Source organism: Gastrolobium bilobum, unplaced genomic scaffold (genome assembly GCF_033153095.1).
Source record: "Gastrolobium bilobum isolate Gb01-03AN ecotype WA unplaced genomic scaffold, APGP_CSIRO_Gbil_v1 utg8280, whole genome shotgun sequence".
In the NCBI taxonomy this organism is placed as follows: domain Eukaryota; kingdom Viridiplantae; phylum Streptophyta; class Magnoliopsida; order Fabales; family Fabaceae; genus Gastrolobium; species Gastrolobium bilobum.
In genome coordinates, this window is record NW_026897959.1 from 241356 (window position 1) to 254602 (window position 13247).

The following is a 13247-nucleotide window of genomic DNA, read 5'->3' on the forward strand; positions in this document are numbered from 1 at the left end:
AAAGGATGTACTGCATCATATGTCTTTGTATTTCCCTTTTATTCCTTCCACACATGTAACCCCGTGTGATACATGTCATTTAGCAAAGCAACGCAAACTTCCTTTTAGTACTAGTGAATCTAAAACCAGTAAGGTGTTTGATTTGGATCATACTGACATTTGGGGCCCATTTTCTACTATATCAATACATGGTCATCGTTTCTTTCTTACTATAGTGGATGATTACTCACGGTTTACATGGATATTTCTTATGAAAAGCAAGAGTGAAACTCGACAGCACATTCATGATTTTGTTGCTTTTGTTGAAACACAATTCAACACTTCCATTAAATCAATCCGCAGTGACAATGGAACAGAATTTACTATGCATGAGTTTTACAAGAAAAAGGGAATTTTCCATCAAACCAGTTGTGTTGAGACTCCATAACAGAATGGATTAGTTGAACGCAAGCATCAGCATTTGTTAAATGTAGCTCGTGCTTTCATATTCCAAGCTCACATGCCACTTTCATTTTGGAGTTATGCCATTTTGCATGCTGCACGAATTATCAATATGTTATGCACACCTCTTCTGGACAATCAAACACCATATCACAGGTTGTATGGTACTCCTCCTTTACTGGTACATCTCCGAGTTTTTGGCTGTTTATGCTATGCTTCAACATTGCTAGCTCATCGCACCAAATTCACTCCTCGAGCTCGTAAAGCTGTATTTTTGGGCTTCAAAGAAGGAACAAAAGGGTATCTCCTATATGATTTAACCTCTAGGGAAATTTTCATCTCCAGAAATGTAGTGTTTTATGAATCACATTTCCCATTCCAACCAACAATTATTTCAAACACCCCATCCTCCACTTTTTCTGATTCAATTGATCAGACCACTTCCCCTTATGCCTTTTTCCATCCCTACACACAGCCACCTCATCCTTCTTACTCTCCCTCAAATATGCCAGATGTCCATCTTTCCTCTACTCCCACAGATACTCAAGTCCCACCATCAATTCCACTTGCCACAACCAATTCCACTCCACTTCCTACTACTGCCACGCACCCTGACCCATTACCCTTAGACCATGACACCTCACAGCCACCATCCTTAACTCATGACACCTCACAGCCATCATCTTCAGCACATGACACACCATCAAAATCAAGAAATGACAATCTTCGCCGCTCCACACGTATTCGATTGCCTCCAAGTTACCTTGTTGATTATCATGTTGGGCTCTCCACAGCTACCAAGAGTACTCCAAGTGATTTTATTTTTCCCACCAGGTATCCCTTATCAAATTTTGTTTCCTATAACTCTTGTACTCCTTCATATCATCATTTCTGTTTAAACTCCTCATCTCATATTGAGCCACGCACATATATACAAGCTGCCAAGTTCACACACTGGCAGCAAGCCATGGACAAAGAACTGCATGCTCTAAAATTGAACAACACTTGGGTGATGGTGCCACTTCCTCCTGGAAAGCAAACAATTGGTTCCAAGTGGGTTTACAAGATTAAGTACCAGTCCAATGGATCAATCGAAAGGTACAAAGCAAGATTAGTTGCCAAAGGTTTCACACAGCAAGAGGGAGTGGATTATTTTGATACCTTCTCCCCAGTTGCTAAGCTCACTTCTGTACGCACACTACTTACCATAGCTTCTGCCAAGGGATGGTTCCTTGAACAATTAGATGTGGATAATGCTTTTCTACATGGAGACCTCAATGAGGAGGTTTACATGGATCCTCCCCCTGGATTTTCTTCTTCTGGCAATCTCGTTTGCAAGCTTCAAAAGTCAATTTATGGGCTCAAACAAGCCAGTCGCCAATGGCATGCCAAGTTGTCATCTTCTCTCATGTCCTTGGGATATATCCAGGCTCAAGCAGATCATTCCATGTTCACACTCCAAACAGATTCTTCTTTCACTGTACTGCTGATATATGTTGATGATGTAGTTCTATCTGGTGATTCCATGCCTGAAATACAACGGGTTAAAGATTATCTTCATGCTCATTTTCGTATAAAGGACCTTGGCAAACTACGGTATTTTCTTGGCTTAGAAATTGCACGATCTAAATCTGGGATTTTTCTTAATCAACGCAAATATGCGTTGGAGTTGCTGACCGATGCTGGACTCCTTGCTGCCAAACCTGTTTCCACCCCTATAGTACCATCTTCCTCTTCCACACATGTTCAAGGTTCTCCACTATTTGATCCTTCTATCTACCGTCGATTAATTGGCAGACTTTTGTATCTAACTACAACCAGACCAGACATTGCCTATGCTGTTCATTATTTGAGTCAGTTTGTTGCCTCTCCATGTGACCATCATCTTACCGCTGCTCATCGTGTTCTAAGGTACTTGAAAAATGCACCTGCTAAAGGGCTATTCTATCCTGCTAATGGTTCTTTATCCATTCGGGCCTTTGCTGACTCAGACTGGGCGTGCTGTCCACTTACCCGCAAGTCTGTTACTGGCTTTTGTATTTTCATTGGAGATTCTTTGGTGGCTTGGCGTTCAAAGAAACAGACAACCATTTCTCGTTCGTCTTCAGAAGCAGAATACAGAGCTTTGGCTAGTCTTTCCTGCGAGCTCCAATGGTTACAATATCTGTTTCACGACCTTCGATTATCATGGCATACTGCCTCTGTATATTGTGACAATCAATCTGCCATATATCTTGCTCACAATGCAACATTCCACGAGCGTTCCAAACATATTGACATTGATTGTCATGTAACTCGTGACAAGGTTCGTTCTGGTTTACTTCGACTTTTACCTGTATCCTCTGTTCATCAAATCGCAGATGTGTTCACCAAGTCGCTGCATTCTTCAACGTTTCTTTCTAGTATATCCAAGCTGGGACTGGTAAATTTACTCAGTCCAGCTTGTGGGGGGCTCTTACCTGAGTCATGTTCATCAAACTCAGGCCCAAATGTAAGACAGATTGATCCAGGCCCAAACCATCAAAATCAAGACAACTTCCCACTTCAACACACAGGAAAGCCACGTGGAACCAATCACGATAGAGATAGGAATAACTGATTCTGTTATTCAGTTAGAGTTTGTTACTTAGTCTTTAAGCTTGTTTATGTAATATATAGAATGTGTAATTCCTTTATCGAATTAATGAGAATGAGAACATTTTCCAGTTCAATACACACGCAATGGGATTCACTAGCACAAAGTAGTTATACCTCATACTTTGGCAAAAAAATTAAAATATTACACTTTTAATAATTAATTACGAATAGGTTGCAGTTTGAATACTATTTTCGGATTTATTGCAGTCATTCACGTCCAAAATAGACGGGACAAATCACGCCCATGATAGGCGTGAATTCCACGCCATTCACGCCCAACATAGGCGTGATTAGTCATGCCCCATGCAGGCGTGAATCAAAGGGTATTCCAGCCCCATCTAGGCGTGACTCAGCCCCCTTTCCAGCCCACTTTGGGCGTGAATACCATATATTTTTCCTATATAAACACCTACCATCTCCACATTCATCACAACTCTTCATCTTAACTTCTTAGTCTTCGATACAGTCTCACTTGCTTATGCATACTCTATTTTGTGTTTTTCTTTATTAATATAGTTAAGAATGAGTTCACATTCTGATTTTGTTCGTGTTGTTTTATATTATAATGGTATGAAAATGGAAAGTCGACGTGGTGTCATTTCTGAAGGCGAGAAAAGGCCAACACGTATCACAGGGAACTCAACAATTAGCGAACTACATCAAAAAATTCGTCAAAAGTTAGCGCTTGAAGGTAAACAATCTATCAATATGGTCACTGTAAGAATATGATGTGAATCACAATACATTAGTATGCAAGTTGTTGACGATGAAGACGTAGAAATGGTAATCAGAGAGTTTTTCAACCAGTCAAGAAAAGATTTTTTAGAGTTATACGTGGATATTGCCGAAACAGAGGATGTTGCAATACCCGTGAGGTCAGTTGATTTAAATTTTGCACATAATGCATCATCATTTGGTGCTCCAGTTGGTAATCTGTTTGAGGAAGGAAAAAATGACCCTACTTGGGTTATGGAAGATGATGGTGAGGATGACGATGATGAAAATATTGCAATGGAAGATCAACTAATTGTTGAGGATGCTAGCACTTCAGACAACGATGATGAATGTGGTATTCCTGAAACTCAAATCCTAGAATATAATGTTGTGGGGGAGTCTCATGTCCAGGAACATCATAACGTTGCGTCCACTCAGTTACCGCCAATTCCAGAAGGTAAGTAAGTTAATGGACTGAAAATATACATTTATATTTGCAGCTTTTTGGGTTTTCATGTTTAATTTCGTACTTGCAGGTGACGATGTTGTTCCATTTTGGAAAGAAATTCCACATTACACATACATTAATTGGGATCATCCGAGGGAACAAGATTATTTCCACGACGGTTCAAGTTCTGGCTCAGGCTCAGGTTCAATTAATGGTCCATGGATAATAGGTAACAAGTTGTATGTTAAGCAAGAATTTGAATAAAAAAAGAGGCGCAGATGGCAATCAAGATAAACCTAATGAAAGAGCATCAAGAAGCGATCGTCCTTGAGAGCACACCTACCAAATTAAGTATGAAATGTTGTAAGTATGAACAGGGTTGCCCGTGGAGGGTTAGGGTAATAAAACCAACGTACGGTGAAAAATGGAAGGTTACTAAATGGGGTGGAGACCACAATTGCTTGAATGATCATATCTCTCAGGGTCATAGACAGCTTGATGCTGATGTGATTGCTTCACTCGTACTAGGTATGTTATTTGATTATTTTGTCAAGGAAATTGAATTTATAGTTAGGGTTTAAGGTTTAATGTCTAACTACAATATGTCTGTTAGGAATGATACGAGAGGAGCCATCAGTGTCAATTTCACTTGTTCAGGAGAGGATCACCCGTGCGTATGGCTTCAAAGTTTCTTACAAAAAGGCATGGTATGCAAAACAAAAAGCAATTGCGATCATGTATGGTGATTGGGAGGGGTCTTGAAGTATCCAGACATATCCATGCGTGGCCTAGGGGCATGTATAGGCTCCGGAAGTGGTGCCACTGGCTCTCGACGGCATCCTAGCCCTCGTCCCTCCTGTCTATGTGTAGGAATGTCAAGAAATATCTGAGGCTCATCCTGTGTCTGGGCCGGGGGAGCCTGTGATCCTGGCTCCTCCACCCTGGAGGACTCTTTGAATATAGAAATTAAGCGCCTAATCTCCTCATGAACCCAGTCTAAATCGAAGGTCTCAAAATGCTCAGGAGTAGTCGCGAAGTAAAGCATCTCCAGACCATCAATCTACAATAAAAATAAGTGTGGTGCAAATAACGCGTACATTTAATAAGACAATGTCAATAAATGAAAAAACTAAGAAAGTAAGAGACTTTAGAAAACATACACTGTGTCCAATCTTCGCCGCCCTCCTGGATACATAACGCTTTCCTCGGAGCCGATACCAATCCATATACTCATGGTTTGGTGACATCAGCCCAGCCAATGGGGGCAGCTGACCTATGTGCTGAGCCCTTATCTGCCATTTATGTATGTATGGTCTGAGCTTAACTTGCCAGTTATCAGGCCATTTACCTCGAAGCGTGTGATCATGAACCCCTTTGAGCTTTTTAGGCCTCAAAGGTATCGGCTAGTCCAAACCAAACTGTCTTAAACATCTATCTAGTTGGCACTGCTCAACCGTATGAAAACATATGATCGGTGTCCTAGCCAACCAAAGATATCGCTCATCTGCAGGTATGTCCAAGAAATGATAGTCCCCGTACGGCTGCCAAACAACCTACAAAAAATATGATGAATTTCCATAACGTATGATTTTGGCAACAAGAGAAAATTATAATCATAATTTCTCCAAAAAAATATAACATACCTCGTCCCTAGTCAACGTGTCTAGCGTCCCCCGATATAGAAGCTGGTGTTGTGGTTTAAAGCGGGCTAAACCATTTAACCTGTTAGGCAAAATGAAACATATAACAGTGTCAATTAATAATTTGTGACAGATAAATTAAAGTATAATTCTCATACAAATGACACATACCGGTGCTCGAAGTGCCACTCTGGGTGAGTAGGCTGAGGAAGAGGAGGAACAATAGGTGGAAACCTGGTCCACACCCATATCTGCAGCAGTATATGACACCCACCCATGTCTGATCTGCGCGGGTCAGTAATCTCGCACAATTGTCTAAACAAATGTGCGAGAGCAGAAGATCCCTAACTGTATTGACCAATGTCATCAAAATCTCCTGCAAGCAACGCAATGTAGCAACATCTGACAACGCTACCTTCAGATTTGTCGCAGAGAAGCCATGATCCCAACATACGCGCAATGTGTGCCTTAGAAAAAAAATATAACCTGTTGTGGATCCGCAACAACTGCACCCAAATGCACATAATGTCTGTCTAAATATACGAGTAGGGGTGGCAATTTATGACACGACCCGCCAACCCAACCCGGACCCGACACGAAATTTTCGTGTTCGGGTCAACCCGTTTAATAAATGGGTCGTGTTCGGGTTGGAAAAATATAACACGAAAATATTCGTGTCGGGTCACGGGTCAACCCGTGAACCCGCTCTAACCCGCAAATATAATTTTTATTTATTTTTATAAAATTATTTTATTAGATGGTATAAAAGCAATATGTTAGATTTAGGGTTCAATTAGGCAGCGTCCCTCTTTCTTCCTTTCTGCTTATCGTCTGCAGCCCCTCTCCCACAGCCCTCTCCACCGGTTTTTATAGCGTCTTCTCCGTGTCGTCTCCGGTCTCCACTTTCTGACCGCCCTCTCCCATGGTGTTTTACTTTTTTTTTTTTATGCTTTTGGGGATTTCTTGAATCTTCATCAATTTGATTTCTTTCTTTGTTTCTTAGTGGCAGTGCACGGGACATGGGTTGTAGAAGAAATTTTCCGACATGGTTGCTGCTGCTGAAGTTTTCCGCCCAGCCCCTTAAAAATAAATTTTTTTTATGTACCATCTTCGAGAAGTTTCCGACATGGTTGCTGCTGAGATGATTTTCTCTTTTCAAAAGCTTCACAACAATGAAAATAACAAAAAGTTTCCAACAGCTACTGAGATAATTTTCTCTTTTCCATTTTTTAATCTTGGAAAAAATTCCACTTGGAGATCTGTGGTGGAAATCAGCAAATGGTTGCTGCTGTCAAACAAGTTGGTCGAGTTGGGTCGTTTGAGTTGGGTTGGGTCGTGTAAAGAATAATGTGTTTATATCCGGGTTGTCGTGTCAACCTGTTTAATTATCGGGTCGTGTTTGGGTTGAGAAATATAACACGAATTATTAAACGTGTCGTGTTCGGGTTAAGACTATTCGTGTTCGTGTCAGATCCAACCCGACCCGAACCCGACCTGTGAACACGAATTGCCACCCCTATATACGAGCTTGACATCCCCGTACGGCTTCTCTGAAACGAGCGGGGTGTGACCAAGCACCTCCTCGCACATGACTCGCCAGTTCGTGGATGTAGCACCCGTAGCCACTTTCCCATCAGTCGGCAATCCCAATATAGCCGCAACATCCTGCAACGTAATGATCATCTCGCCCTGCGTCATGTGGAACGTATGTGTCTCTGGTCTCCACCTCTCCACCAGAGCATTGATCAGCGCGGGATCAATCTGAAATAAATGCAGACATTTATTATCAAAATAAACTTGCTTAAGCATACACTAAGTTTTTCACATTTATTATTAAATTAAAAGTCTCATGACCGGTACTTTTATATATGCGTACCTGAATATGCCGCATGCGGGCAACATGTAGGAAGCCAGCCTGCTGTAGATAGTCTGCCACGACATCAGGAATATCATCAGGAGATGGCCCCCTGCATCTTTCCACGTCTAGTCTTGCACTGGCGACACTTCTCCTCGTTCCACACAACCTGTGAAACATGCGTGCGCTTCATAAGTACGTCCCACCTATATGGTCCTACAAGCACGTGGGTCCTGGGATCCGAAGGCTCGCCCTGACCCTTAGTATCAGATGTAGACCGAGGTGACTCCGACGATGACGAGTCAGCCATAAGTTTACTATACACAATAATAAATTAATTGGTTTCATTAATATATTCAAAAGTCATTACATTAATTACATGTGTTACAAAAATTAACTAATTACATGTGTTACAAAAAATATTAATTTACATGTGTTAAAAACAATTTAATTACTTGTGTTACAAAAAATATTTAATTACATGTGTTACAAAAAAATATTAAATTACATTGCCTACAAAAAATATTTAATTAAATGTGTACAATATTCCTAGTTCACTAATATATTCCACAGTCACTATTGTACTCCAGAGCCACTATTATATTCGTAAGTCATTATTATATTCCCAGGGTTTAAGATACTACTTTATCATATTTCTAGATCACTATAATAACAGTTAAATGTGCAACACCCTAAATTACTATTATAACATGCATAATATTAATTTTAAAAAATTAATAAAACAGATATGAAGACTTACTTGTTCGACAGGGCTTCGCTGCGCAAAATGCTCCACAAATAATCTAGAGAGAAGACAGACCAACTTTAGAGAGAAGTTAGAGAGAAGATGTGAGATGAAAAAGTGAAATTTTTGGGGTTTTTATAGGCCAAGCAATTCACGTCTGGATTGGGCGTGAATTGTCACGCCTACTTTGGGCGTGAATTTCCTGTATTTCACACCCAACTTGGGCGTGAATTGTCCAGCCCATTTTGAACGTGAATGACTGCAATAAATTCGAAAATAGTATTCAAACTACAACCTATTCATAATTAATTATTAAAAGTGTAATATTTTAATTTTTTTGCCCTCATTCTGTCACTTATTATTTGAAAATTTTCTCCATTTATATAAATCCTTCTTCAGCCATTGAATAGTTATTTTTTACACATTAATCATAAAATTGTTACTTTATTGAAATACCTCGTTAGAGCTACTATGCTTTCATATAATCGCTCGCTCTTTGCTCTCAACTTGCACATGGGAACGTCTTAATTGTTACTCTCCATAGAGGGCTTTTTGACCCTTATAACCCTTTACTAATAATTAATTACCAAATTGACCTTCATTATAAACTATTTCAAAAATTTAACCCCCTCAAAAAACATAACACCAATCTGCCCATGTTTGACCGTTGACCACGAAGCCTACCCGGGTATCTTTTGAAATTTTTTGTCTACCCGAGTAGAGAAGTGTGTACCCGGGTATTGTTCTTGATTGCTTGAATTATTTACCCGGGTACGAATGAGTGTACCCGGGTAAAAAGCACAAACCAAATTAAAGCAATGAACATTATAATTGACTGCATTCGTTTCCCATTAAATTTTACCACCAAGATCTAAGTCAATCTATCCTTTAGCCTCACCAAGTTCAACATCCTTGAGAGGACTCTTTTCTACTCCATCCTTCAATAGTCTAATTCTTCTTCCGTCAGGCTGTTTTTCACTTGAGAAAATGTCTTTGCATTGGACTGCTTTTCAGCTTCCATAGCCCAACTGTAAATTATCATACCAACAACTGTGATAATCATTCCCATTATATTCTTGAAAGTTAGCTCTGAATCAAATAGCAGCCATCCCAATGTCAGAACACATACTGTTTTCATGTGGCCTAAAACCTGGAAGGAAACAGCTGAAAAGCGCCCGATGCAAAGGTACTGGCTCACATTGCAAAATACAGCTAGCAAACATGAAAGAAGAATGCATAACTGCAGATATTTAAAAAAATAAAAATAAAAGAAATGAATAATCCAACACTACATTATTAAGGATAAATACATAGGAAATACAACAGGTTAAAGTTAATAAGGGAAAAGGAGGACCACTTACCTCAGAATCTTTTGATATAAGAACAAGATTTACCCGGGTACACTCATCCGTACCCGGGTAAATAATTCAAGCAATCAAGAACAATATCCGGGTACACATCTCTCTACTCGGGTAGACAAAAAATTTCAACAGATACCCGGGTAGGTAGGGGTGTACCCGGGTAGGCTTCATGGTCAACGGTCAAACAGGGGCAGATTGGTGTTATGTTTTTTGAGGGGGTTAAATTTTTGAAATAGTTTATAATAAAGGTCAATTTGGTAATTAATTATTAGTAAAGGGTTATAAGGGTCAAAAAGCCCTCCATAGAGTCTTGATTAAGGCTGCATTTGCCGTCCAGAAAGCAACTGCATGATGTATAATTCTCAATTTAATAGTTTATATTTATTGAGTTATGTTAAAAAAAATTTACAATAAAATAAACTATTTTTCATGATTGAGATGTGCATAAAAAAACAAAAACATTAAAAAAATATTGTAAAATAAGGAAATTATTTATATCGTAAAATAAACTTAATATTTGGAAATAAATTAAATGAAAAATTATGTGAACAATTTTTGGTGGCAGACAACTCATTCAATGTCCCACTTAATTCTACATTAAAATTTCCAAATTAATAATAACTCAACTCTTCTAAATTTTGAATTTATGTTTAAATTTAAATTTTGAATTTGAATTTGAATTTTTAACTTTGTAATGGTGAAAAAAAATTTGGAAAAATTTCTGTGGCATACAACTCATTTAATGTCCCACTATTTTTCTTTTATTGTATATTATGAGTAAAAAAGACCTCTACATTTTTTTGTTGTATATCCCACTATTTTTTGCATGGATAATTGTTAGCTCTATTAATGCTGCATTAAAAACATATTAAAAAAATATTGTAAAATAACAAAATTATTTATATTGTAAAATAAATTCAAAATTTGGAAATAAATTAAATAAAAAATTATGAGAACAATTTTTTGTGGCAGACAACTCATTCAATGTCTCACTGCATTCTACATTGAAATTTCTAAATTAATAATAACTCAACTCTTCTAAATTTTGAATTTGAATTTTTGACTTTGTAATGGTGGGAAAACTATTGGAAAAATTTTTGTGGCAGACACCTCATTTAATGTCCGACTACTCATTTTTGTTGTATATTATGAGTAAAAAAGACCTCTACTTTTCTTTTGTTGTAAATTCTACTATTTTTTTCATGGATAATTGTTAGCCCTATTAATGTTGCATAAAAAAAAATAAAACATTAATTTTTTTTTTGTAAAATAACAAAATTATTTATATTGTAAAATAAATTCAAAATTTGGAAATAAATTAAATGAAAAATTATGTTAACAATTTTTTGTGGCAGACAACTCATTCAATGTCCCACTGCATTCTACATTGGTCAACTCTTCTAAATTTTGAATTTATGTTTAAATTTGAATTTTTAACTTTGTAATGGTGGGAAAAATTTTGAATTTTTTTTTGTGGCAGACAACTTATTTAGTGTCCCACTACTTTTCTTTTGTTCTATATTATGAGTAAAAAAGACCTCTACTTTTCTTTTGTTGTATATCCCACTATTTTTTGCATGGATAATTGTTAGCCCTATTAATGTTGCATAAAAAAACATGATTACAAAAAAAAAACATTAAAAAAACATTGTAAAATAACAAAATTATTTATATTGTAAAATAAATTCAAAATTTGGAAATAAATTAAATAAAAAATTATGTGAACTTGATATATGGGAAAAGAGTTCAACATTTAATATTTATGCAATGGGAAAAGATATATATAATAATTTTGCAAAAATGTAATTAATACAAATACTTGCAAAAAATAATTATTTATATAAAATGCTAATAGTTAGAGGTGAAAAACTGGGCTCGGCCCGGAGGGCCGGCCCGCCAATATATTTTTATAATTCAATTGAAATTTTATCCTTCTTCTTTTATAATTAAATTACTAAATCTGATTTCAATTTTTGTAAATACAAATTTGTGAAATTCCAAAGATTAACGACACTAATTCTTGCCAAAAAAAAATATTTATATAAAATGCTAACAGTTAGAGGTTTAGAACTGGGTTTGGCCCGGAGGGCCGGCTCGCCAATATATTTTTATAATTCAATTGAAATTTTATCCTTATTCTTTTATAATTAAATTACTAAATCTTATTTCAATTTTTGTAAATATAAATTTATGAAATTCCAAAGACTAACGACACTAATCCTTGCAAAAAAAATAATTATTTATTATTATTTTATGAATCTGATTATAGTAAATGAAAGATAATCTCTGATATAAAATATAAAAACCTAGATGCAACTATAAAAATATTTTTGTGTGGATAAATATAAAAACCTTTTACATGCTGATAGTTAGAGGTGGCAAACTGGACTCGGCCCGGAGGGCCGGCTCAGCAACACATTTTTATAATTAAATTAAAATTTCATCCTTCTTTTTTTTAATTAAATTCCTAAATCTGATTTTAATTTTTGTAAATACAAATTTATAAAATTCCAAATACTAACGACACAAATTTTTGCAAATAATAATTATTTATTATTATTTTTTAAATGTCATTGCAATAAATGAAAGTTTATCTCAAAGATTAGTGTTGTTGCTTTGATTTTGTTCATATGCATTTGTTGCAATGTAAGAAAAAAATATGACTCATACATGCTTATTTGATTAAGTTGCATTAAAATTCCGTTCAGACAACATTTTTTTTTTGTTCTTAAAAATATTTAATCAAATCTTTTTTTTTGCTGATACTATGACTTTTGGGTGTTAACATATTAGTGTTATTTATTTAATGTGTTTTTGCCTTCTGTATCGTAGGCACGAGGAACAAAAATCACACACGAAATGACATAATTAGTAAGTGTTGAACTCATCCCTCCAATGATTGCTACGAAATGACACTGAATGAATAACGTTTTCATATTATAGGTAAAAACTGATATTTTAAATCCTTATTTGCTTGGTGTTATTGTTACCTTGATTTTGTTGATGAATGTTATAGTTAACAATGATTTGTACGCATTTTTCTTTTTATATCCCTTTCTCATGTTAACATGGTGTATTATAACGTATTATGATTTATTATGATGTAGTTGTATGCAAAATTAATTATCCCTCTGAATAGCAGATTTTTGGTTGTGGTTGATATTTGCAAAGCTCTGTGTCAATGCTGTAATTTTTTGCACCTGAAATATAGAACAAAATAACAACACCGTTTTTTGTAAGTATAAGATTTGCAGTGTGATTAACCAACCACGACGGACGACAAAAAATTTGATATTTTTTCTCCGTACATTGCACGGGTAATATACTAGTTAAGTCAAATGCTTGATGACAAAAACAAATTATGTGATATATAAAACAAAAGGTTACATATGATCCGATGTTATTT